Genomic DNA, 26032 nt, shown 5'->3' on the forward strand with positions numbered 1-26032 from the left:
GCCAGACACAGTTCCTGGTACATAGTAGGTGCTCAGTAAATATCAAACGGACAAACACCCTTGTTCGTCTGGAGCTTATAGTATGTCGGATGGTGGTAAGTGTGACAGGAAGAGATAAGGGAAAGACAGGATTAGGGACAGGGATTCCGGAGAGTCTTTCGGGAGGCTTGCAATTTTAAATCCCCAGGGGCCAAGGGAGACCAACCAAAAAGGTGTCATCTGAGTAGAGACTCCAAGTTGGTAAAAGAGCAAGCTATCTGGGGGAAGGGTGTTCCAGCAGAAAGAATAGCAAGTGCAAAGGTCCTGAGGTAGGCACATGCCTGGAGTGTTTGAAGAGCAGAAGGGAGCCAGGGATCCTAGAGTGCAGTGAGCAAGTGGAGTGAGGTCTGAGCTCTCCCTGCTTTGATAACAGCTGGGGGCACCAGGTTCTGGTGGTACTTGAGGCAGCTGATCCCCAGGGCAGCTGCAAGGAGGCTGAGGAATACCTCCTTGAAGCCCTACTTTGTCCAGCCTCTGGTGACAGGTGTCCCCTCTCACCTGGTGATGCACCTGCATTGTCAGGCTCTTTGACATGGTCTCCAGCCCTCTTTTCCCTGATTCCCATGCAGGAGGCGTGGCTCTGGAGCCTGGGGGTGAGGAGAGAGAGCCCTAGAGGTGCCTGGGAAATGCTTTCTCCCACAAGTTCAGGGAGGGGGGCCCTGCTGGCCCCTTGGGAAGGATTTATCAGATCAGAGCAGAATTAACTCTGACTCTCTCAAGATACAGGGAGAGAAGATGAGGTCAATGGACAGGCCTTGGCCCAAGTTCATGCAGCAATTAGAGACCCAGGGCCGACATCAGGCAGGAAGTCTAGAGCCCAAGGTGTCTAGCTGGGTGGGGGTAGGAACAAGGGTCCTGGGAGGAGCCTGCAGAGGTGGTTCCCTGCCCACCCTACTGATTGGCTTCTGGAACCTAAGTTAGCTCTGCCTGGAAATGGAGGAAAGGTGGCTTTGGGGATGGGAGTGGCCCAGAAGTTCATCCACCAGCACCGGGCTGGGGAGGCAGGAGATTCTGGAGAGAAGTAGACAGATGCCAGAGGCCAGGTGGTCCAGCGACCAGGGCTGTGCTGGCAGTATTAAAAGTTGAGGTGGACCCAAAGGTAACATTGGAAGGAAACCATTGCAGGCCTGGACCAGGGTGTTCCATCCAAAAGCTGCAGCCCCCTGCTAAGGTCACCTGTGACCAATAACAGCTACAACCAACAGCCATTTCAGTCCTCAACCTGATTCAACTCAAAGATAAACTCTCTTGTCTCTTGGCTTGACTTAACTCCATGCGCTGTGTATGTGTGAGTACTTCTCTCTTGGAGCTCCTTGAGGTTTCTCCCATCCCCCCTCCTCCTTCCCTCTTAACAAACCTGCCCTGTGTGTCTCAGTCTGGTGGGGTGGACAGACCAGGGCTAGTGAACCCAGCGTTGGGTGGGGAGGGGTTCTTAGAACTAAGACAGGAGATCCTAGGGCAGTGTGGGAAAGTGCCTGGTCTACCTGGAAAAGTCAGGGAGGACTTCTTGGAGGAGGTGTCACTCAGTGAGCAAATTGTAAGCAGAGCAGTTACTTGGGAGCCTAAGGTGGGGTGAAGGGAAGGTCATTGCAGGCAGAAGGGCACAGTGATATAAGAGATGGCGTGTTTGAGAGACTGCAGAGAGTTCCATGTTGTTCCATGCTGTTAATCTCTGAGGTTTGGGAGTATGTGGGATGGGAGGCCAGAGAAGAAAACTACAGAAGGTCTTGGACAGACTGATAACAATGACAGCAACCCCTCGAGTGTCTCCAGGGTGCTTGGCCCACGTTGTCTCTTGTCCTCAACTCTGGGAGTAGCTGTCATTTTCTGCACTGTGGAGATGCCCAGGTGCAGGGTGGGGAGGGGGGTCACTGGCCCATGTCACACAGGCGGGAAGTGACAGGGACGAGATTTGCACCCCTTAGCCTCTTCTCCCCAACCAAGATTTGTGACTTGTCCCTGAGGGCCATAGGGAGCCATAGAAGGCTTTAGAGCTATGGAAGAAGCTTACAATGAGAGCAGCACGAAGGTCCAGGGCAGGATGGGACCTGTCCAGGCAGCCTTCAATCTGCCCTTTCCACCAGCTCTGACAAGAACTATCCTCTCTGGGAGGTCTGCTGTGGACCTAGAAGATAGCAAAGATCATGGATTTGAACCAGATCCCGTGTCAGCCCCCTGGGGCCGATTAAGTCTGAGTTGCTCAGTGCCTGGAGTGGGCTGCGAGAACTTCTGTGTCAGTCCTGAGCTCAACTCGCCTTTCTCCTGTTCTGGGCCCTTCATCTGCCCCCTGGTGCACGGGCAGTTCTAGGAGTCGGGAGGGAGCCTCCCTGCAGCCTCGTGGGAGCGTGGACAGAGGCTTTCTTGCAGTCCCCGTCTCTCTGGAGCAGCCTCGGCTTGCCTTCCATGCCACGCTCCCCACTTCTCCCTGCCACGTGTCCCTGACGGCCTCATTTCCCCTTGCAGGCGGAGTCAGCTCCATCTGTGATCTTGGCAATCTCTTGCATGTTCTTTTGCCTGACTCACTTGTGAGGGTTTTAAATAAGACTGATTCTAGCACCAGTCCCTAGGGCGACCTCACTTTTCACATTTTTCCTTCCAGAGGGACCTATTTGTCCCTATTCTTTATTTCCTTTTTCTAAGCCAACAACCTCACCGCAGCTGAGCAAGTGCATCTCCTTAAAAAATGCAAATAATGTGCATGTTGTGCCAGGTCAGACCCTTCAGGAAGTCTGAGGTGCCATGTCCTGGTTCTGGGGGAACCTTGTGGCCTCTCCAGAGCGGTATCTGGTGGTTTAACATCACAGAAACACTGCCTCCCCCACCCTGTGACTTCTACGTGCCCAGCATCTCTTGCTCGGCTGAATGCCACTTGAAATTCTTTATCCCGGGGCCCCAGGCATGCATCATTCCCACTTCTAAGTGTGTCCCGATTCTTTCACTCACGCCACCAGATAAACGCATGCCCAGAGGTGGAAGGCAGCCCTCGGATCTGAGATCCTTGGCCGGCGATAGCAGGTGTGGAAAGTGGCTTTCATCCAGTGCACCAGCTCTGATAGATGGCCGTGGCTAACTGCAGTGGCGTGTGGAGAGATCCCAGGCTGTGTTTATGCTCCGTAAGAAAGAATCCTGTGATTGATTAGTGATGTCTGCCGGGACTGTTGGGGAGCAGAGTGATGGTGTGTGTGCTAGAATTCGCCATCTGCGTTTTCCTTTCCGGTCACGCCATGAGCTCTGGAAGCTGGCATTGCAGGTGGCAGTGCCCACTGGCTGCTTTGAAGGCTGAATGGGAGACAAGTTTCTGTTAGTCCCAACGGGTTAGCTGCACTGGAGGAAACACTCTATCCTGAGACATGTGTTTCTCCAACAGCATGTGCTCTGCCAGTAGCAAGCCACGAGGTGCCCCCTATGCTGGGGCAAGTCTGGGAGATTGGGGTGAACAGGAAGTGATTATCTGGGCACCAGTTCTTGAAATTCTCCTAGTCTTGATGCAGAGGGCTTGCTCTTTCCTCAGTGGAGTCTCACTGGCCAGAGGGGCTGCAAGGCTGAAGCATCTCTTGGTCATACCCCATGCTGTCTTTCAGGCCCCTGGGGGGTGGAGGAGGGGATGAGCACAGGGCTGGGGTCTCTGCCAGACCCATGAGGGTGCCCTAGCTCAGCTGCTCCGCTCAAGACCCTGGCTCACCTTTCCCCTCCTCCCTCCAAATAGACCAGAAGTGACAGCCAGTTGGCTGAAGGTGTATTGTTGGGCATGGCTGCTGATTCAGAGAAGGGTCAGTTTCTGGTGAATCAGAAATCCCAAGGACCCTGGGATCTTAAGAAGTGGGGTAGAAAAGAAAGAACAGCATGTTTGGGGCCCAGGCTGCATTCTCAGTTCACCATGGATTTGCTGTGTGGCTTTAGGCAAGTTGCTTTTCCACTCTGTGCCCATCTTTCTTCTCTGTAGCAGGAAGGGGGATGGCTAGAGATCTAAGGGCCTTTTCTGCTCTGACTGCAGCAGTGGGCTGTCTGGGCACAGCCTTGTCTGAGGGTTGAAGCCTGGCAGTGGGGGTGTGTCCCAGGAGCCCGCTCTCCCACATACTGACTGCACACCTCTTCGCATGTGCAGGGTGGCAGGTGGGCTGCCGTAGGAGTGCCAGTGGCCGGTAGGGAGAAGACAGAGGGACTGATGACAGGTCTCCAGGATCAGGAGAGGCCCATCTGCAGGCCCACCTCTCCCCAGAGCTCGTTGTGCTTGGAGGTGGTCAAGGCTCATGGAAAAGCCTGTGGTCACCTCCTCCCCCACTGTGCTCCTGCCTCTGCCGCTCCAGCCCTCATCCCCCTTACACACCTGAGATCAGCCGTGCTCAGCAGCTCACAGCTCTGAGTTTGATTTCTCCTCTGGGCGTTTGCACTGGCTGATTCCTCTTTGGTTCTCTTTCCCGTGCCCTTTCTTGCCTCTTTCAGCCCTCAGCTTGGGGGGACCTCTGAAAAGCTGCCTCAGACCCCTGCCCCGTGCCTTGCACCTGGCTGGAGTTAGAGGCAGTCCGAGACGCCCACCCACCACTCCTTTGCTGGTTAAACTCTTTGCTGTCCGTTTGACAGCTGTCAACTTGTGAATTCAGGAAAGTCCCTTTTACTTTTGCCCGGATTCCTCATCATCAGATCCTTGAAAGGAAACAGTACCTGTGCTCGTCAGGCTAGGCCAGGCCGCGGTACATCGTAAATACATTCTGAAATCTCGGTGGCTTAATCAGCCAAGCCCAGCTCCTGCTCTCCAGGGTGGCTCCCTTCCACGTTGTAGCCCAGAGATCCAGGATGAACCTTGGCTCCACCGTTTCACCATGGGGCCTCTGCGGTCACTGCTGAAGGGCAGCCTTTTAAGTGTCTTCGCCCAAAAGTGATCACTTCTGCTCACAGTTCATAGGCCAGAGCTAGTCCTTTGGCCCCACCTGTGCTGGGAAGTGTCCTGGGGTGGGGGCTGGAGGGTGGGCTGGATCTGGGTGAATGTTAGGGACTCTAATCACAGTCCATGAATCCAAAACGAGCTAGAGGTCTTCTGGTTTTGTGATTGGCAGGGGCCAAGAAGTGACACTAGCCTAGACAGACCTCGGCATGCCTCCCATGTTTATTACAGACGGGGGCACTGAAGTCCAGAGAGGGCTAGGGTCTTGCGTGAGATGGCACCTGGAGTCTGCAGAGGGGCCGGGGACACTTCCTGGTCCTCCTGCTGTCCAGACACTGTCCTTTGCTCCTTCCTGTTCTGATGCTGTAGCCTGGAGTCCCTGTCTGACCCTGCTGTGTGATGCGGGAAGGGAGACGGACAGCATCGCTGGGGCTCTTGTGAAATTATTTTAAGACCTTGGAAAGCAAATTAGAATTTCCAGCCATCCAGCCCTCTTGAAAGCAGACCAGGGGTGTGTTGGAAGTAATTTAATTTTTCCTTTGTTTTATTAATAGGATGTGGGAGGTGAGGGAGTGAGTTGTCGCTGAGGGTGCTGGCTTCAGAACCTGGGTGGATGGAGCCAGGACTGAAGCGGGCACACTGGAGGAGGGTGGGGTGAGGTGCAGTGATGAAGAGGCAGCCGTGGGTAGTGTCCGGGGGGCTCTGGCCTGCACATGTAGATTTGAGAGCTCCAGGCTCATACCCGGGGGGTCTACATGAGGGCCTCTAGGCTCTCTGGGTTGAGGGGCTGCATCAGTTTCCCGGGTCTCCTCTAACAAACTGCCACCAACTTGGTGGCTTAAAATAGCAGAAACATATTCTCTCATAGTTCTGGAGGCTAGAAATTGGAAATGAGTATCACGGTACCGAGCTCAGTGCCGGCAGGGCCTGGCTCCCTCCGGAGGCTTCAGGGGAGGAAGCGTCCATCCTCTCCCAGCTTCCAGTGGCCCCTGTTGTTCCGTGACGTGTGGCAGCATCACGCCAGTCTCAGCCTCCAAGGTTGCAGACGGAAACACTGAGGTCCAGAGAGGGCTGGACTTAAAATTCATTGGATTTTGGGCCCAGCCAAAACCCGGGATGATTTCTTCTCGAGGTCCTTAGCTAATTCTGCCTACAAAGACCCTATATCCAAATAAGATCACATTCTGAAGTTCTGGGTGGACATGAATTTTGGGGGGACGGTATTAAACCTACTATGGGGGCCACTCATGGGGGGGTTCAGGAGGGTGCAAACCTCCTAGATTCATTGTAAAATTCAGTGTGTACCTCCCTCCTCCAGGAAGACACGTAGCTTTCTCTGATTTGTCAGAGACCCCGAGATGAGGGCCCTGCAGTCTTGCAGGACACCTGTCTGGCAGGTGGGACTATAGGACAGAGAACATGTGATGGGAGAAAGAAGAGGGACTCCATGAAGGAGCCCAATGGAAGGAGAGGAGGTGGCGGAAGTGTGTTCTGGGGGCCTGGCTAAGCGGGCCATACCTCCCAGGGGTCACGGGCATCTTTAAGAATAGGAAATTTTCATTCTTCTCCAGGAAAATGTACTTGATAAACACACACACGTTTGGTGTACAAATCAGTGGGCAGGCACCTGCCCCACCCCGAAGCCCATCCCTGGACCCTGGAGACCCCAGTTAGGGCCCCCCCCCCCGCCCCGCCACTGCCAGGGGAGAAGAGTTTTGTAAGAAAAGCAGGGAGGGAACAGCAGGAAACACTACAGACAGCAAAGACAGCTCAGGCCGGATTTGGTAGTGTCTGGGCCAGCGTGGGGGCCCTCCCGTCTTCTTCTGGTTTTGAGGATTACAAGAGATAATGTAGGTGAGAGTGCTCCCTGGTTTAAAAAGCTAAATTACTTATTTTATCTTTTTTTTTTTTTAAACTGTACAAAGCAGTATCTGTTCACGGTAGGAAAAAATGAGGAAATGCAGATAAGTGAAAGAAAGAAATCCCTTTAATCTCATTCCCTGCAGAGAGCCGGGGTAACGCCTCGGTCTAGGGCCTTGGGAGCCTTTCCTTCTGTATTTCGTTGGACATGAAGGGGATGATAATATGCTTAATAGTGAAACTCACATTTAACCTAAAATATTCAATACCTTTTTGTGGGAAGAAACGGTCATGAAGCATCTTTCCTGACGGCGTGAAATTCTGGTGTCTGGATGTACATCACTTAGCCGACCTGCTTTTGGACTCATTGCCCTGTTTCCTGTCCGTCTTTATAGAGGGTTCTGCTGTGAGCATCCTTGTAGCTTCGTTCGCACATCTGCGTCTGTACCGGGAAGCGTGTTGTAAACCTTAAGCTGTAAAACACTTTACTGAGGGACCCATTTCAAAAGCTGTATTTGACCTTGGGTCTGCGTATGGGGCATGGGGGAGCCCCGAGCAGAGGACAATGCCCTGGCTTTCACGCTTCCTGGAATCCTAGCTGGGCCCCCGGGTCAGATTACACCTGGGGCTCTCTGTGAAGGTGGTGTTCATTATTTTTGAAAATTTTTCATTGAAGTATAGTTGATTTATAATGTTATGTTAGTTTCAAATGTGCAACATAGTGATTCAATGTTTTTATAGATTATACTCCACTTAAAGTTATAAAATATTGGCTGTAGTCCCTGCACTGTACATTACACCCCTGTGTCTTCATTTGATACCTAGTAGTTTGTCCCTCTTAATCCCCTTCCCCTGTCTTGCCCCTCCCCCACCCCCTCCCCACGGGTAACCACGAATTTGGTCTCTGTATCTGTGCGTCAGCCTGGTTCCATTTTGGGTGGTTCATTATTTAAAATATTCACTACTTTATGCCTGTGTCCTGGACTGAAGGGGCTTGGAATAGAGGAAAAGGACTCCCTGTCAGGCTGACCTTGGAGTCTGTGGCTTCTGCAACTCCGGCCCCCTGGTGTGTCCTAGCGATGAGTTCTTGGTCTCTGGAGAGGTTGAAGGGAGGGAGACCTGCGTGGTCATGGCTCTAGAGACATGATCGCTGGCCTCTCCTGCAGGTAAATGTTCACCTCCACTCTGGGGAGAAGCTCTGTTTCTGGGGGAATGCATCTCTCGGGCCTGGGCTGCTGGACTGACAAATCGCTCTCTGCCTGGGCTGGTTTAAAGGGGAGGTCTCGGCTAGTTGGCTGAAGGCCTTTGTACTGTGTAACAACTTAAACTTGGGGGTTCCCGGGGTGGGCCCTGGGTCACCCTCGAGGTCTAAACAGGCATCCATCTTCCATCCTGCCTCCCACTGTGCAGCCTCAACCATTTCGGGCCTTAGTTGTTGTCTCTGATCTGGGAAGGTAGCCCCTCCCTTATGTGTCTCGTAGGAGAGTTAGAAAGTTAGTCTCTGACCTGTGTGAGGGAAGAAAAGTGCCATATGCTTGGAAGAAAGATTTACATTAACCCATTTCCCCAGGAGTTGTTACTGTTCGGAAACTGAACTTTTATTCTGTCTGTCCTCACTTTTTGGAGAGCAGCAGAGAACCATAGGGAGAAGATTTGGCACTTTCCCCTCCTTCCCCGGGCTCTCCTACAAGTGCTACATGTGCATGAATCCATTTGCTCCTCACTAGATGAGCCCAGTGCTTCTCCCCATTTTACAGGTAGAGGAGACTGAGGCCAGGGAGGCCGCATGGTGTGCTAGGAGCGGGGCTGTGGAATCAGAGGGGACACAGCACGGTCTTGGCATGCCCTGCAGAGCATGTGACCTTGGAACCTCTGCTCCGTCACCTGTGCAATGGAAGCAGCCCCTGCACCTGGTGGGTCTGTGGGTACCACTTCAGCGCCTGGACCCACTCTCAGCGTGGGCTGGGGAGCACATGGCGAGCCATTCTCCCTGGAAAGGTTTGTGCTGCAGTGTGCTGTCTGCCCGCGATGAGAGGATTTGGATGGTTCTGTCTGTTCCTAGGGATGCTAGAAGCGCCCATCTGACAGGTTGCTGCAGGGACAGTCGGGAGTTCTAATTTTCGCTGTCCCCACCATCTCCTTGCCTCCTTCCCGGTCCCTGGCAGCTTAGATAGCGACCCTCTGCTGTGACCGGAGTGCTTGTAGGATCCTTCCCCCTGACTCATGACGGCCCCAAATAGTTGTTAGCTGGTGTGTACCTGCAATTCTTCAACCTCATGGTCGATTCTTACAGTTCTTGGTGTATTTTTTCTAGTTCACCCTTTAATTTCTTGATTTAACGAACATGTTCGTTTTCTCTTGCGTTGTAACAAATCACAACAATTCAGAGGTGGGAAACAACACACATTTGTTGTCTCATGGCTTCTGTGGGCCAGGAGCCCAGGCATGGCTTAGTTGGGTCTTCTGCTTGGGGTCTGGCAAGGCTGCAGTGAAGGGGCCATGTTCTCACTTGAAGGCTTAATTGCGGAAGAATCACTTCCAAACATTCAGATTGTTGCTTTCATTTCCCCGTGGTTGGATGACTGAGGACGGGAGCTCTTTCCTGACTGTTGGCTGGGGCTGCCCTCTGGTCCTGTAGGCTACCCTCAGCGCCTGGCAGCTGCCTTCAGACATGTGCCTTGTGGCCTCTCTGTGGGCTGTTCCCAGCATGGTACTTGACTTCTTCCAGGCCAGCGGGAGCGTGTCTCTCTCTCTCCAGCTGGCTAAGATGAGTCATATAATGAAACACATCATAGGTGTGACGTCCCGCCACCTTTGTGATGTTGTGTTGGTTGGAAGCAACCCTGTGTGCCAGGGGAGGGGATTATGCCACCATGTGGATCCCTGAGGTCACCTTCAGGTGTGTCTGCCACAATGAGCTTAAAAAGCTTATTAAAATTGGGTAAAATAAGAGCAATTAGCTCAACACACTTTCCTCGGAGCAAAGAATATATAATCCTTTTTGACTGTCAGATCTCTTTTTGCTTTGTCGTTCTAGGCTCTGTTTTGAACAGTTAAGAGTGCCGGATAAATAGGGTATTATTTTATATTTGGAATCTGTTTTTCTTATCTGAATTATATGTTGTGAGAGGAAGAGTAAAGAAAATAGCGGATAAAAGTGAGCCCGAGGCCCTGAGAAATAAAGGAGGGAAAGGAACATGGAAGTGCAATTTCTTTACATGCGTATGTAGATGTCTTTTCATAGGCAGTTTTATACAAATGCATAAATATTATACATTTTAGTGTAATTTTTCTTTAATATCAGTGACATCCTCTTCCTCGACTCCCACCCTGAAACCATGCTACTGGTCTACTAGAGAGCCTTTCATATTTTCCCATAATCTCCTAATCATATACAAATATCTATGAATGTTTTTCCATTCCTGCCTCATCTCTCATTTAACAGTGCCCCGTTGAAATCCTTCTACACCAATAGCTATGGTTCTAGTACATTCTTTTTAATGACTGTATAATATTCCAGAAGATGGATGTCCTGTCATTTTGCTGACCATTCCTCCATTGATAGTCATTCATTTCCTGTTTGCTACTGTAATCAGCAGCTGGAAGATGAATTTCCACTCACGTACACATCCTCAGGCACGTCCTTCAGTTTTATTTCCCTGGGTTATAATTCCAGGAGTTGAATCGTGAGGTCGAAAGGTTTGTATACTTTTAATTATAATAGCTGTTGCCAGCTTGACTTCCCCAGAGGCTGTAACACTTTCACCCCAGTAATTGGAGACTCATCTTTCCCCTGTATCCCGCCAGCAAGACTTGTTATGGGTCTTGTTAGTTTTGCCCAGGTTGGGAGTTATAAAGTGACATCTCATCATTTCTTCTAATTTACATTTCCCTGACGAGCAGTGGGTCGGAGCCCTGTTTCATCTGTTTGGCCATTAGGATACACTCGCCTGTGAATTGCCTGTGTGGATCCTTTGTTCATTTGTCCTTAGGGCCATTTGTCCCCTTCTTGTCAACTTGTCAACTCTCTGTGTGGCATAGATATTAACCCTCTTTCGGCTTCTGCAGAGCAGTTATTTTGCCGGATACCGTGTTGTCTGTTAATTTTGTTGACAGTTTCTCTAGCCAGGCCAGAGGTCCGAATGCTGCTCGAGCTAGGCACACTTGTCTTTTCTCCTGTGGTTTCTGGGTCTCCAGGGTCGGTTAAGAGGGCTTCCTCACGTATGCCTGTTTGCTTTCTTTTCACACCGACAGTTCAGTCTAATAGACATTTGCCAAGTATATGATCTGCGCCAGGCCTGGGCCACCCGCCACAGACGTGGGACAAATAAGAAGCATTCCCACCCTCAAGGAGTTCAGCTTCATGTGGGTAACTGTAGCCAGCGTGACAGAGCGCGGGTGGCAGGGTCAGGAGGGCTGCTGCCTCAGCTCAGAGCCTCCCAGTCAGGATACAGGGGACAGGTGTGCCAAGGTCTAATGCCCTCAGAGCAGACAGGTGGGCCCTTGTGGGGCGCAAGCCCCCAGGAAGGTCGCTGCCTGCCATGGGCAGCCGCATCCCTGTACCCCATACAAGTACCGTTTTTCTCTGCGGTTCATGTCATGGGGCAGCCTTGGCTGATGCTTCAGGGATGCTGGCTGAGTTAGCCAGGCAAGGAAGGAAGGTGGGGAGGGGTCCCACCAGGTTTCAGAAGGTCAAGTGCAAAACATAAAGGGACCTAGAGCTGGTGCCCACTGCCAGGGGATGCATTGGGGAGAGAGCTGAGCTGATGGACTTGGAAACTTGACTCCTTCCTGGCGCATCTGGGTTGGAGGGGCAGTTTGTCTGCCAGCTGACCTCCTGGCCTGCCTCGGGCATCTCTGGGGCTGCTGGTGATTTGTGGTCACTAAGTGGGCTACGTGGATGCCCAGGAGGGTGTGGAAGAAACCACAGAGAGTGGGATGCAGAATTGGAACTTCATTTCTATTTATGTCCTCACCTCCTCCACTAAAGGTGTATTTTTGTGTATGTTTAATGATGTACATAAAATTAGGAAGGCAGTGCATGTTCATAGTGATAAACAAATGCATATCGGGATGGATGCACAATCAACAGTGTGGAGATCATTGATCTTAGCGGGATGAGCGATTTCTGCCACCCCCAGGCAGCCTGAGAGAGGGGAGGGGAGCCCTGACATAGACTGGAGGGACATTCACGTGGGTTGGGGGGACCTGGGAGAGTCACTACTGGGAAGGAAATAACTTCACCCACTCTCCTTCTCCTTACATCGTCTCCTTGGAACAGCCCCCTTCCAAATCCCTCTTACATTTTATTTTAGCCTCTTTTCCTTTAGAAAATCTTTTATAATTTACAGTTATTTTGTTTAACTTGTTGGCTATTTCCCCACTAGACCATAAGCTCCATCAGAGCAGGGAACAAATGTCTCAGTCCTTGGGGTGACCCCAGTACAGCGCCTGGCACACCAGAGGTTCTCATACCTGACTCAGCACAGTGAATGGATGTGTTGGCACAGAGTAGGTGTTATCCGTGTCCCGTGAAGGTAGACATCATTCTCTTCATTTTGTGGGTGAGAGACTTGGATTCAGAGAGGCTGAGTCATGTCACACAGCTCGTTGTGTATGGGTGCAGGAGGAAGGGGGCTGACATTTTTTGGAGTGTCTACTGAATGTCTGACTCTCGCTACAGCTTGATACCACCTCAAGCCTGTTCACAGAAGAGCAGACTGAGGCTCAGAGGTGGGAAGTGACTTGCCCAAGGCCACTCAACTAGGAAATAGAAGAGCTGGGATTTGAACTCAGGTCCATTCGCGTCCCAAGCACATTCTCTCACCATCCTTGACAGTGTTACCTTTATTCACGATCAACTCAGGGGCTGTGGTGTCTTGTAAGGGGCAGGGATGGGCACAGCCTGAACGGCAGGCACCCTGGCAGACACCTCCCTGTGGGCAGGCAGTGAGGAGGCCGTCTGGATCGGGCCACCCCGAGGGTGGGCGCTGGTTTGCAGGCACCAGGCCCCAAAGCCCAGCTGATCTGCCTGCCTTACGAGAAGGGTGATGTTTTATGCATGGTGCCTGATTTTGCCCCGGCAGTCTCTGGCTATATTTAACACCATTAATCATTATTGTTGGCTCCCAGAGGGATGGAGCTCTGATTACTGTCAGAAACACATCACACAAGGAAGAGAGAGGGAGAAGATAGGAGCTCTCCCCCACCAGGAGTCTTCCTGACTGGAGATGAGACGCGTGTTGGTGGCACCCCCCTCTCTGCCATCTGTGAGGTTCGTGACTTGCGGCTGCCTTGGGTTGGATTCCTGCCCCTCCATGGCTGGGTCGCAGCCAGGCTCTGTTGCCTCAAAGCCCCCTCTTCTTTGCATCTGAACAGCTCAGCCAAGTGAGGACAGTTGCCTCAGTCTGAGCTCAAGAAAGGGCAAACCAAGCACGTATTAGGCTCCTACTGTAGGCAGATGTCCCCGCCTAGTCCCTTACCTACCTTCTCCCCATCACTCTAACTCTGTCTTGGAGAATGTGTTTTAACCTATCTTGATGAATTGAAAACTGAGGCCCAGAGTTAGCATCTACAGGCCTGTGGCTGGTTTGATCCAACGTGTGGAATCACTACCCCATTTACAAAAAATGACTTGAACGTGATGTGACCATGTGCCTTTGCCTTCAGATATCTGGAAGGGGCTTCTGGCTGCACTGGGCACAGGAAGAGCCCAGTCTTTCTTATCATCAAATGTGAACCTACATGGAGGCCAGAGAATTGAGTAAATTTCTTTTCTGCTCTTTTCAGTCCTCAGATGGTCTGGAAGTCCCAGCTCATCTACCTCCACTCCCACTTCCATGCCACCCACCCTGTCCTCCCCCCAGGGCCCTGCTCATCCTGCCACCACCTTTATGTTGACATTGGGGACAGAGGCTCCTGTCTCATCCCAGAGTTTACAGGGGCTTCCCTCCTGGGCAGTGTCTGCCCTCCTACTCGTTTATCCATGTAGCCAGTTAACCGAGAAGTGTTAATGCTTCGTGGGTAAAAACAGCAAACGGTTTTGATTTTTCTATTTGTTGCCCTTAATGGAGTTCCTTCAAATTTTCCTTTCTTGGGCTTTTATGTCCTCAGGCAGGTTTCACTGTTTTCTGGCCCTTTCTGGTTATTAAAACGTCGTCCAGTCCGTTTTAGAACTACAGAACTCACACTTCATCTAAGGCTCTCTGTTTCACTCCCACCCCAAGCCTTCCCAGGCTCCTCCCTTCCCAGGGAGGTGGGGGCGGATGCAGGCCCACTCTTTGTTGGACCAGGCAGGGTGCAGAGAGTGGGAGCCACCTACCCTGCGTTGGGTTGGTTCTGTGCACTCTGATGGCCTCTGCTGCTCTGATAGCATCCCCTGCAGCCTGCTCCTTGATGACCTTCCCCTCTTTTCCTATGTCACTGCTCCATGGCCAACACTGCTCTCTGTAAAGCTGGCCTTCTGAACACAACACGTGTGGGAAGAGTTGGTGTTTGGGGCTAGCTCTGCTCCCTCCTGGTAAATCCTGGCAGGGGGCAAGAAGCGGTAATCTGGCCCCAATTTAAGCAGTTACCTGTGAGCTCTCTCTGGAATCTGAGGGCACTTGGCCCTCCTTATCTCTCATTTTGGTTTCCATGTAATTCCAGGGCACCAGGAGAAGTCCCACCCACATTCTGATACATACAACATCCTGTTTGGTTTAATGGGATTATTTCCATCAACAGGTGAGGAAACAGAAGCTCAGAGAGGTGCAGTCACTTGCCCAGGGCTGCTCAGCAGTGGATAGTGGGTGAGATTTGAAACGAGATCTGGCTAACCTCAAAGCCCTTGGTTAAAAGGATCATAAAGCCTATTTCCTGGACTGGAATCTCATCTTTGCCATTTCCTCACTGGATGACCTTGGGGCAGGGTTACTTACCTTCCTTTGCCTTGGTTTCCTCACCTGTCAAATATGGATGGCAATTAACAACACCCAGGGTTGTTGAGAGGATTAAGTACATTATGCTCCAAGACTCATTACTGCACTTGCCACCAAGATTGTTGCTGGCATGGTCCATCAACTGCACTGTCTAGGCTCCACATGAAAAATGACTCTCAGGCCTTGAAGCCTTGGAAATAGATAGTGAGCAACCAACAATCACCATGTGTTGATTGTGTTTCCCGCTTTGCTTTGGCTGCTAGGAAGCTCAAAGTGCTGCAAGTGTATAGGCCTTCTTGATCTCGTTTTATTTTTTCTACTTTTTTCTTTGCTGTAATTTTTAAACTTCATTATGTCTTATTTCCTACTACATGAAGTTATATAACATTGTCTAAATTCCTAAGTGAAGCTCTGGTTGCCATCAGAGGGGAAGTTGAGGGCAATGTAAATATCCTAGAGGGTTGCTCTTCCAGATAGTGTGGAATCCTCCCCAGAGAAAAGCATCTTTGAAAATGGAACACGTGGGAGTGGGTGGTCAGTAACACTAGAAACTCCTTCTAAACCTTTGCATGCTGAGGCAGTAGACCATCTGCTGATAAAGTCTGCAGAGGGAGGATTACCTCATAGGTCCTTGTATCCATTTAAGATTAATGCAGAAAACCACCCAATAAGAGGCTTAAGCAATATAGAAGTTGATTCACATTCATGTTCAAATACTTTAGAGATGGGTCCATCCTGGCGTGGTGTGGGGCCCCACTGTGTCGAGGTCTGATTTTCCTCTCTCTCTGTTTCTGCTGTGTAATAGCTTCCATCCTCCGAGACACTCATGTTCCAAGACAGTTATGAGAACTCACCAGCATGTCTGTGCTCCAGCCGGCAGAAGTGAGCAAGGACAAAGGAGGGCACTTTCTTCCATTAAGGACATTTCCTAGATGGTGCAGATAGAAACCTACCCCCTATACTCGCCTGTGACCAGTTTCAGGACCATGGCTAGCTCTGAGGAAGGCTGCGAAAGGGAGTCTATCCCATGCAAACCCCAGCTTCTCCTATTTCCTCTACTAAAAACACTCACCACCTCGCAGGGTTCTTGTGAGGATTAAATAAGAATATAGTAAAGTATAACAGGTGTTCTGCAAATGTAAATTTCCTTCTATTTTTAGTTTTCCCTTCCCCTCCATTACTTGGGACTAAGAAGGACGCTTTAGCTACACCGGGAAAGATTTAGGAGCAATAAAAAAAGAACACTCTTTGGGAGGGAATGTCGCTCACACCCGAACGCAGAGGGTAACAGATTTCCTTTCGCTCCAAATCAGTGAGGCTGTAAAACAGATATGTTTGAAAAGCAGAGTTGGGGGTCCCACGTTGATCACTAGAGGTTAGATATGTGTAGAAATGGGATGTAGACTCAATGACGTTGGAGTGATCTTACCTGCTTTTGGTTCCCCCAAATCACTATGATTGTCTTCTCCAAATGCATATGATGCTTGTTCCAGGCGGGCTGGGTTTGCCTGTGTGGCTGTTTTCCAACTCAAGATGAGCGCGGGCAATTCCAAGACTGCACACCAAGCAAAACAGGCATGGGGTGCAGCATATGCAGCCTCTCCTTCGCTTGCCACCCGCTCCTTGCCAGGGCTGACTCCCCCTAGGAACCCCCTTGGGGCCTTTAAAAGCTGAGCTAGTGAGTGTGGGAAACCAGCAGGTGGCTCAGCCGAGCTTGCCGGGAATGATGGTCTCCTCCTGCGTCTCACCGGGTGGGGATGTTGAAGTCAGCAGTGGGGTGGCAGGTCCTGGGGACCCCCCTGCTGCCCCATCTACTGAGCATGCCCAGACCAACTCCACTGGGTACAGTTTGGTTTGGTTCCCTGGAGGATGATGGAGAAGAGGAGGTGGTCTGGGTGGGTTTTAACTTGATGGAGAGAGGAGAATGGCTGTGTGTGTGTGTGTGTGTGTGTGTGTGTGTGTGTGTGTGTGTGTGTGTGTGTGAAGATCCTGGCACGGGGAACCTGGGAACTTTCCAACCTCCAGGCTCACACAGATACCACGTGGCTCATCCAGGATTCAAACCCCAGGCCCAGCTGGCTTCAGAAACTGACAGTGTCCTTCTTGACTTTGTCTTCTAACCATTTCCAGGTGGACCCCTCTCTGTCAGCTGATAGTATGTGTGAGACTCAGCCTGAACCAGGCAGGGAGGTTTAGGTGGCAGCTTGTTAGAGTATCGACTTGTCCTCCTGGAGCTAGCTCGTCAACCTTCAAGCTGGGAATTTCCAGAATGATAAAGTTGGTATATCTCTGGGACTCCAGGGGAGGCAGTGCAGCCCTGAGGACCGAGGCAGTTGGCAAAATCTACTCTGCCACTGACTGGGTGCCCCTCCGCTCTGGCCTCTCCGGAGTGCATCCAGTCAGCGCCCTTCCCTGGCTGCCTGGTGTGGTACCCATCACTCTGGGCCCCCTGCCCTCCCCTCCCAAGGCGTGTAGCTCAGTTTGGGAGTGCCTGTGACTGCGGAGCACTTGGTTCACAGAAAGAGCACAGGCTTTCCACCAGACCAGGTTGGAGACCTGAATCGCTCCTGCCTGGCCGGTGGTCCAGGCCCAGGTCCCCAGCATCTCAGAGCCTCAGTTTCCACACCTCCACAGGCAGTTTGGCAGTGGCCAGCCCCTGGGGCCATTGTGGGGATTTGAGGTGATGCTGACGGCTCGCCCAAGCCCCGCTGTGATAGGTGCTCGATGCACAGTAGCTGTTAGTGGTGATGTTAGGCCCCCTCTGCTCTCCTGTGAGACTGTGATGGTTGGAGCTGAGCCCTCTCCTTCCTGGAGCTGACCTGGCACCACATCAGCATCTCCGGAGCCATGTTCTGTGGACACGAGTGTCTTGGGAAGGAGGGGTCTGTACTCAGACGTGTGTGAGAAATGCCCTGTTAGATAGGCTTCTCGGGGTCTCCAATATGTCAAAGAGGCTGTGAGTCTCTAAGGGGGACAGGGTAAGGGTGTGGCATTTCTGATTCATCAGTCAGACCCTCCTCTCACCCTCCTCATGAAACACAGTGTAGAGCACCCCTGAGAGGAGGTTCTGGAAGCCTGCAGGCCTGAGCATGGCTCTGGTGGTGTCTTCCACTTACTGGTTACCTTCCAAACCTTGGTTTGCTCACCTGTAAAATGGGGAGAGGGATCTCCAGCTTTCCAGGTGCCTGAGGATTAAAGGATATGAAGTAGGTAAAGCTGTTAGCACAAGGCCAGGCATGTAGTTGGTGTCTGGCAAGCAGAAGCCTTATTACCAGCAGCAAGGGTGTGGGGGTAGGGGGAAAGAACCCTGACTTGGCTCTGGAGGAGATGAGGTAGGACCTGGAATTATTAAGAAGCTGGAATGCTATTGGATCTGAATGCAGAGAGGACAGAGGTGAGGGGGGAAGTTCCCCTCTCTTCAAAAAGGCATTTTGATGTAGCCAAATCCTCGGGTGCATTCCCAGTCCAAGTTGTCCCCCATCACGACTCTGCTCTAGGAACACCTGTGTTCTCTCCGAAGCTCTCAAAGAATTAGCTAATTAGGCCAGTTCTGCCTAGAAGGCAGAGGTCGTATCAGTTTGTAATTCTATGAAATGTGCACGTAACTAAGCAGCCTCATCGGCCCGGGCTCTGCCTTCTGTCTCGTCCTGAATTATGCAGTAAAAGTGCTGCAGGATGTAACACACGCCGTCACTTCACTCTGCAAACACTGGCCACCTGTAAGGTGCCCAGAGCCAGAGCACAGCGGAGCAGGTGGGGCGCCCCAAGGAGCGGACATTTGTGGGGGGAGCCAGGCAACAGATCTACAATTAGGATTGGTAGCTGGGGTGGGGTCTGGGAGGGCAGTGGACCCTCTGATGCTGGGAGGCAGGGCCTGGATAGCATCTTGGAGTGGGTGCAGGCTTTTAAAGGAAGACTCACAGCTGACCTGTGGGTGCTGAGGACAGGGAGGGACATTTGACAGATAGATAGATAGAATATGAAAATAATAGATTCAAAAGGCCTGAAGAGTTTTCTTGAGAGCCCTGTTTTCAAGATTTGTTAGTCTGAATCATGCCCTAATTTCTACCAGGGTGACCGAGACACACATGATGGTCTGCATTCGGTCCACCTCTGCTTCTCAAGTGCCAAAACCAATTTAAAAAATTCTACCTTTGTCCCCCAGGTGAAGTCAGTTCATTTCATTCTACTGCTTGTCTGGCCAAGGCGCCTCTCTGGTTTCACTCTTTACCCATCTTTCATTCCCAGACTCTGCTCCTGCACCCTCCCCATGGGGCACCGGTGCTTGCCTGTCCCGAGGGACGTGCGCGTCGGTATGAGACATGTAGGCACTTGTGTTAACTTCTGTCACCGGCATTGTGCTATTGAAGGGCTCGTTTTACTCCTTAATCGTTTCTGCTCAACACTGTTTTAAAGGTATGTTCACGTGGCTGGCAAGCAAGCTTTTTCTCACGGATGCATCCAGGGCTCAGTGGTACCCGTGGCGGTTACGTCTCCAATTCCTGCTCTGCAAGCAGTGCTGCAGGGATGTGCTTGTAAAGCCCCGTTGCAGGTTTGGAGGGGTGTAGACCCAGGAGTGGGAACACCGAGTCACCAGGACGCGCACATGGAATTCACCGGATTCCATTAGATGACCTCCCAGAAGGTCCCACCAGGCTCACTCCCACCACCAGGGCTGGGACCTTCCTTCCCCTGCATCCTGGCAAGCACTCGTGAATATTTTCTAGTTTCACTAATCTGATGTGTGTAAAACATCTCCTTGCTTTACTCTGTGCTGCCAATCGGTGTGTGGATGAACACCGCATGCTTGCAGGCTGTAAAGACGGCTGGTCTGCACGTCGTGCACTTTGTCCATTTCCCCATTTTTTTTGGTCTTTTTTCTAGCCTTACTTGTCACTTGTAGACATGGCCAGGATCCTGCCCCATTTTGGTATGTTTCAGTTAGATGCAGTTGTGCTTTCACTGAACAGAAGTCTATCACTTTTATGTTGTTACATCTCTCTCTCTTTTTTGGCCTTCGAAATTGTGTTTATAGGTGTGTTTTTCTGTCTTGGTTTTAGAAGTCCTTCCCTATTCCAAGGCCAAAAAGATTTCCCCATGCTTTCTTCCCTTAGCTTTCTTTATAGTTTTCCTTTTAACATTTAGGGCTTTCATCACTCTGGATTCTCTTCTGTGTTTTTTTGTGCGGTAAGTGCACAACTTTATTTTTTCTCCATAGTGTAAATCAGTTCCACCCGCCCTGCCCCTGACCATCCACATTCCATCCTTTCTCCTCCAGTTTCCAGAACCGCCTTTATTGTGCTTCAACTTTCCACGCCCAGAAGGTTCTATTTCTGGGCTCTCTCTTCTGTTCTGTTGGTTCATTTGCTTTTAATGTGAGCATCACAGCTGGTTTTTGTTACTGCACCTCTGGGATCTCTCTCAATCCCTCGGAGGCCAGAGGCTTTGCTCTTCTTTTTCGAGACTGACCACTTGGAGGACCTTTTCTTCCTCCAGATTAATTTTAGAATGAATTGATCAAGTTCTTAAAAAAAAAAAAAACAGCTGTTATTGTTATTGAAACTGCATTACAATTTGTAGATTACTTTGGGGAATTCACACACTAACAATGTCGATGTGACACTTAGGTTTCCTTTTTTAATTTATTTTTTTGTCATTTAATAGTTTAAAAGTTTCCCTATACAAGTCTTGGGCATTTGGGTCAATTCCAAAATAGTTTATATGTTTTGATTGATAATATAAATGATATTTCATCTTCTGTTATGTTTCTAAGTGGCTATTGCCAGTGCGGAAGTATGTGATTGATTTTTAAGTTGCTCATTCTAAACTGTTCAGATTCTGTGGGATTTTTTCAGTAACGCTGACATTATCTTAAATGGGAACAATGATAGTTTTCTCTCCTTTCTTCCGATTATTTTGCATTTTATTTCGTCTTGTCCTGCTGAGTGTGATAGGACCTCTGGTGCAATGTGGGAGAGGAACAATAGTGCCTGGCTTCCTTGCTTTGTTTCCAGTCTTAAAAGGAGTACTGCTAATTCTCAGCCAAGGATGGCATTTACTTTGGGTTTTACTCTGTAGTGTTGATCCAGTTAAGGAACTTCTCTTCAGTTCTCTTGTTTGAGTTTGCAAAAATAAATAGCTTGTTAAATTTGATCAAATGCTTTTGTCAATTTTGAGAAATTGACAAAAGAAATTCTTGCACTTCTCTGCTAAGCTGCACTCTGTCTAAAAGTACTTATAAAGCACTGTCTATGTGCCAGATCGTGTTAGAAGGGCTTTATAAATATTAACTCACTTAATCCTTATAACAATTGTGTGAGCTGGGCACTATTTATTATCCTCTCCTTAGAGGAGACAGAGTAGGCACAGAAAGGCTAATTAACTTGCCCAAAGTCACGCAGCTTGTCAGGCACACCTCTGGCGTTCTCAGAGCCAGGGGAGGAGTAAAAATGGGTACTTATACATCAACGATAAATATTTGAAGTTATGAAACAAGCTAACAAACTCTGAAATAAGTATATTCCATCCTCCTATCTGAGAAATATACCTCGATAAAGATCAAATCTTTGCAAGATAACCAATGCATAAGATACCAAGATGACAGAATTTAATTATTTGCACACATTTCAGTATCCTGTTGATAAATCTAAGATATTCAGAAGAGTAACAGTCATACACAAACCATAAGTTATGTATTTACTTCATAAAACATAGTTTTCTTGCCTCTAAGTCAATGAAATAACTGAATTTTGTTGTAGTCGAGACTTTCCCATAGTTTGTGCTCTGTTGATAGTAATGATGTAAAAGATTAAAGTATAAAGCATAATTATGTTCAAAGTATACAAGGGTAAAGTTTTATCAACTATAAATTAAAGTAAATGTAAAAAATAAAAAGAATTTCTTAACCTGTCAAAAAGATTTTTATCCAAAATTTAAAATTATGTGTAAACATTGAAAAGCAAAATATGTATCAAGAGAAGTCTAAATTCAAAATTATTTAAAGCTTAAATGTATTTACCCTTTGGAAATATAATTCTAGCATTCAGTGTCCATCTAGTTGCCAATGTAAGTAATTGGTATTGTGCTTTTACCTTAATTACATCTAGATCCAGGTTAATACAGGCAGACCTGGTTTTATTGCATTTCACTTTATTGTGCTTTGCAGATACTGGGTTTTTTTTTTTTTACAAATTGCAGGTTTGTGGCGACTCTGTGTCAGACAAGTCTATTGGCGCCATTTTCCAACAGCATCTGCTCACTTCTTGTCACATTATGTCACTTTGTGTCATTTTGGTAATTCTTACAACATTTCAGACATCTTTCATCATTTTTATATTTGTTACAGTGATCTGTGATCAGCGATCTTTGATGTTACAACTGCAAAAAGATTATGACTCGCTGAAGGCTAAGGTGATAGTATTTCTTAGCAATTACATATTTTTCGTTAAGGGATGTACATTGACTTTTTTAGACACAATGCTTTTGCATGTTTGCTAGACTACAGTATAGTGTGCATGTAACTTTTATATGCGGTGGGACACCAAAAATATTTGGGTGACTCGCTTTATTGCGATATCCGCTTTCTTGAGTGGTCTGGAACAGAACCTGAAGGCTGCCTGTACACGTGTAAGAGTCATCTGAATTGTTCAGTGCTTTAGAATGTTCCTGAGCTGTCACGAGAGGCATCCAGCTAATTCATGAGTACCTTTTGCCCCCACAAATTGGACTGTGAAGAGCAGCAAGGAAATGGGTGCACCGCACTTCCAGGGATGGAACCTGGTTCTGCAGGAATTTGTCACCTGAACGCTGAGAGAAGGATTTGAAAAGTTCATCATCTCTCTTACGGAAAGGTTTCTGCTGCTCAGTTCCTCCTGCGACTTAAAGCCGCGTCCCTCTGGTGTCTGCAGCGTTTCCCCCTGTTTCTAAGAGGTTGAGCAGGAGCTGCTCTGGGGTCTTAGTCACAAGAGTGCATGTTGAGTCAGGGGTTTTGTGGTGCTGAGTGATGGAGGGGGCAGTGTGTGTGTGAACGAGTACTCACCATAGGGGGCGCCCAGAGCCGGGTTCCCCCTTCCCTGGCTCTAAGGGAGTTACTACAGTGAGTAAGGAGTGGAGGGGTCAGGATTAGAACCCGGCTGCCTGGCTCTAGTCTGTGCTCTTAACCATAACACCACACGCCTCTCCACCAGATTGTTTTAAGTTGACTCTCACACTTGGCTAGCTGGTACTTTATTTGGGAATTTTACAAATCCATTTATATGTGAAATGGGGCTATGATTTCCTTTGATCGTATTTATTTTATTGTGAAATTCAGGTCCTACTCACCATATAAAGTGGGTTTGGTAACTTTCCTTTTTCCCTATTTTCTGTAAGCGGGGGAGAACCAGTTTGGTGGAACTCGCTCGTGCAGCCATCTGACTACTATTTGAGCTTACTGAATAGGTTGTTTGGTCTGCTCAAGTTTTTTGGTTTCTTTTTTTACCAGCATTAGCACCTTATATTCTTCTGGAAGCTTTAGTTGATTTTCAAATTTGTGACCTGACCAGGGCCATGTAGGGGAGGACAGAGGATGCAGCGTTGTCCTCTGGGTGGCCCTCGTGGGTGGTGCCTGGCGTCTTCTCCGTGGGTCTGCTGTTTTCCCACAGCGGGCCCCACCTCCGTCTGTCTCTGGGTGGCTTCTCCTAGTTTTCAGCATCAATGATCACCTTCCTTCCATGGCCCCAGCAGGGCAGGGTCTGCGAGAGGGCAGCTTGTGTTGGCTGGGGAGCCATGATTCAGCAGCCGGTGTGACTTCTTGATCTTGTCAGGACTGTGTTAGTCATTACCTTGTGTAGGAATTCCAAGTGGCTAGAAGTGCGTGAAGAGATTCCACACTGCTTCGGGGCCCTGCAGGAAAGCGTTTTTCAAATGGTTAGTGATGCCTGTTAGTGATGGTGTTGCTAAGGGTGTGCGGGGTGGCGGTGGGGTACCATGTACGCTGCATCTGCTGTTCTCACATTACATCGTTCAGCCCAGCTGAAGGTCCCTATGATTTTAAATATATATATATATATATATATATATATATATAGAGAGAGAGAGAGAGAGAGAGAGAGAGAGAGAGAGAGAGCGCGCGAGAGCGAGCGAGCGAGCGCGCCAGAAAGAATGAGAATAGAAGCTCAAAGCAAAGCGAGGGTTTTTAAACCAGCAAGACCTGGGATCATATTCCAGCTTTGCTCAATCCTAGCAACATGCCATTGGGCAGTTTATTTCATTGAACCTTGGCTTTCTTATCTGTAAATTAGAAAATTGGTTCTAATACTTACTTCCTAGGGTACCTGTAAGCCTGAGGTAAAATTATATACAATAGCATGAGTTTCTGTCAGTGAGGAAGCTAACCTACCCAAACTGGCTCAAAACAAAACAAGGAAATTGACTGACTGGAAGAACTGAGAGGTAGGCTGGCTTCAGGAGTCGTTTGATCCAGAAGTGCATGGTGTCACGCTCTGGCCCTGTTTCTCCAGACCTTCTTGGCTCTGCCCTTCTCCATGGGTTGGCTTCATCTTCAGACTGTAGTTGTGTCACAGTGAGTGCTGTCACCATTTCAGACCCGACATCTACTGTATTCAGTTTCTTGTAATAACCTATAATGAAAAAGAATGTAGAAAGGAATATATACATAACTGAAATACTATGTTGTACACCAGAAACAAACACAACATTGTAAACTGACATACTTCAATTAGAACATTTTTTTAAAAGAAAAAGAAAAGTAACTTTCTTCTTCCATAATATCTACCCCAGCGCCTTGCTTTCTTTTCCTTTATAGCCAATGTTTTATAAAACGAACATGTTTTCTTACACACACGTGCACCGATGACAGCTCCACTGCCTCCTTGTTCATGGCTGTGGAGGCAGACCTCAGAGATACTGCAGGCTCAGTTTCAGACCACGGCAATAAAGCGAATATTGCAATAAAGCGGGTCAATTTTTTTGGTTTTCCAGTGCATATAAAAGTCACGTTAGACTATCCTGTAGTTGGTTAAGTGTACAATAGCGTTATGTCTAAAAAAATCCCGTGTACATACCTTGATTAAAAGTATTTTGTTGCTAAAAAATGCTGTTATCTGAGCCTTCAGTGAGTCACAATCCTCTTGAAATAGTGACCTCCAAGATCACCAATCACCGATCACTGTAACAAATACAATAATGAGAAAGTTTGAAATGTTATGAGGATTACCAAAATGTGACACGGAGACACGAGACAAACAAAGGCTGTTGAAAGAATGGTGCCAGAAGACTTGCTCAGCACAGGGTTGCCACAAACCTTCTGTTTATCAAAAACGCGGTATCTGTGAAGTGTGGTAAGACGAGGTCTGCCCGTATCTGCAGAGCCCAGCACAGTGCCTGGCGTGTAGTAGATCCTTATGTGTCAGAGGTTGTAGCTCTAACCTCGCCACCGTCTCCTACTAGCCCTGACAAGGGCCCCCTTTCCCTTTCTTGCCTGCCCGCACGCCCATGTCCTGGGGCCAGGGGAGGAGGTCCCAGGGAGCAGATGTCACCTGCCCCCGATGATCTGTGACATGTGGCCTAGACATCGGTGCGTCCACTCTGGTCCTTGGGGGCAGCTGGTTAAAGGCGATGCTTCCCCCGTTGCCTCCTTTCCCTCCTCACTCTAAGCTGCCAGGATCTTATTAGCCCTGTTTACACGGCCGGGATGTCGAGCGATTAATTTTTAATGGCTTGGTTTATTGCATGTTTGAACGGTTTATTGAGTAATTCCCACATTTAAGTGATTAATTCCCCAGAGTTCAGAACGACTGGTTAGTTTTACATTAATCAGGGTTTCTGAATGCCAAGAGACAATCAATCAATCCTTCCTGCCAGGGAGAGTAATGTTAAAATACCTCAAGGCACAATGAGGTTAAGAAAAGGAGTAATTAAAACCCTGTCTTCCCCTCATGCAAATTTGATGTCTCTCTGTACCTCTCTTCTGCCCCCCACGCCTTCCTCAATAAAGGCTCTCCCTGAACCCAGTTGCTCCTTGGAAAGATCGGTTTCACCTTTGTCCTTGGACTTCTGATGAGTTTCAGCCCACCTGCCTCTGGGAGGTGGGGCCTGCCAGCTCCCCACCCCCAAGGGAGGGGACTTTGGAACCCATCAGGCCCGCTGTGTAGGGCCCCTGGCTTCTGCCCTCCCAGCTGGATTCCTGATTTGCAGGGAAGCTGGGCCATATCTGGTCTTGGGGTAAAATGTCTGGGTTCACCAGGTAGCCAGACAAAGCCTGAGTGGACTTCAGGAGGGATCCCCTGACGGGGGCCAGGAGAGGGTGTTTGGGGTGGGGCTTTGCTTTTAG

The 26032-nt window shown here is 49.2% G+C and overlaps 1 protein-coding gene across 2 annotated transcripts in view; it reads left to right on the forward strand.

The window, feature by feature from the left end:
• ACTL8 (actin like 8) overlaps positions 1 to 26032 on the forward strand; it is a 108820-nt gene that overhangs the window by 64277 nt on the left and 18511 nt on the right. The window lies entirely within an intron of this gene.

This window comes from Camelus ferus, chromosome 13 (genome assembly GCF_009834535.1).
Source record: "Camelus ferus isolate YT-003-E chromosome 13, BCGSAC_Cfer_1.0, whole genome shotgun sequence".
In the NCBI taxonomy this organism is placed as follows: domain Eukaryota; kingdom Metazoa; phylum Chordata; class Mammalia; order Artiodactyla; family Camelidae; genus Camelus; species Camelus ferus.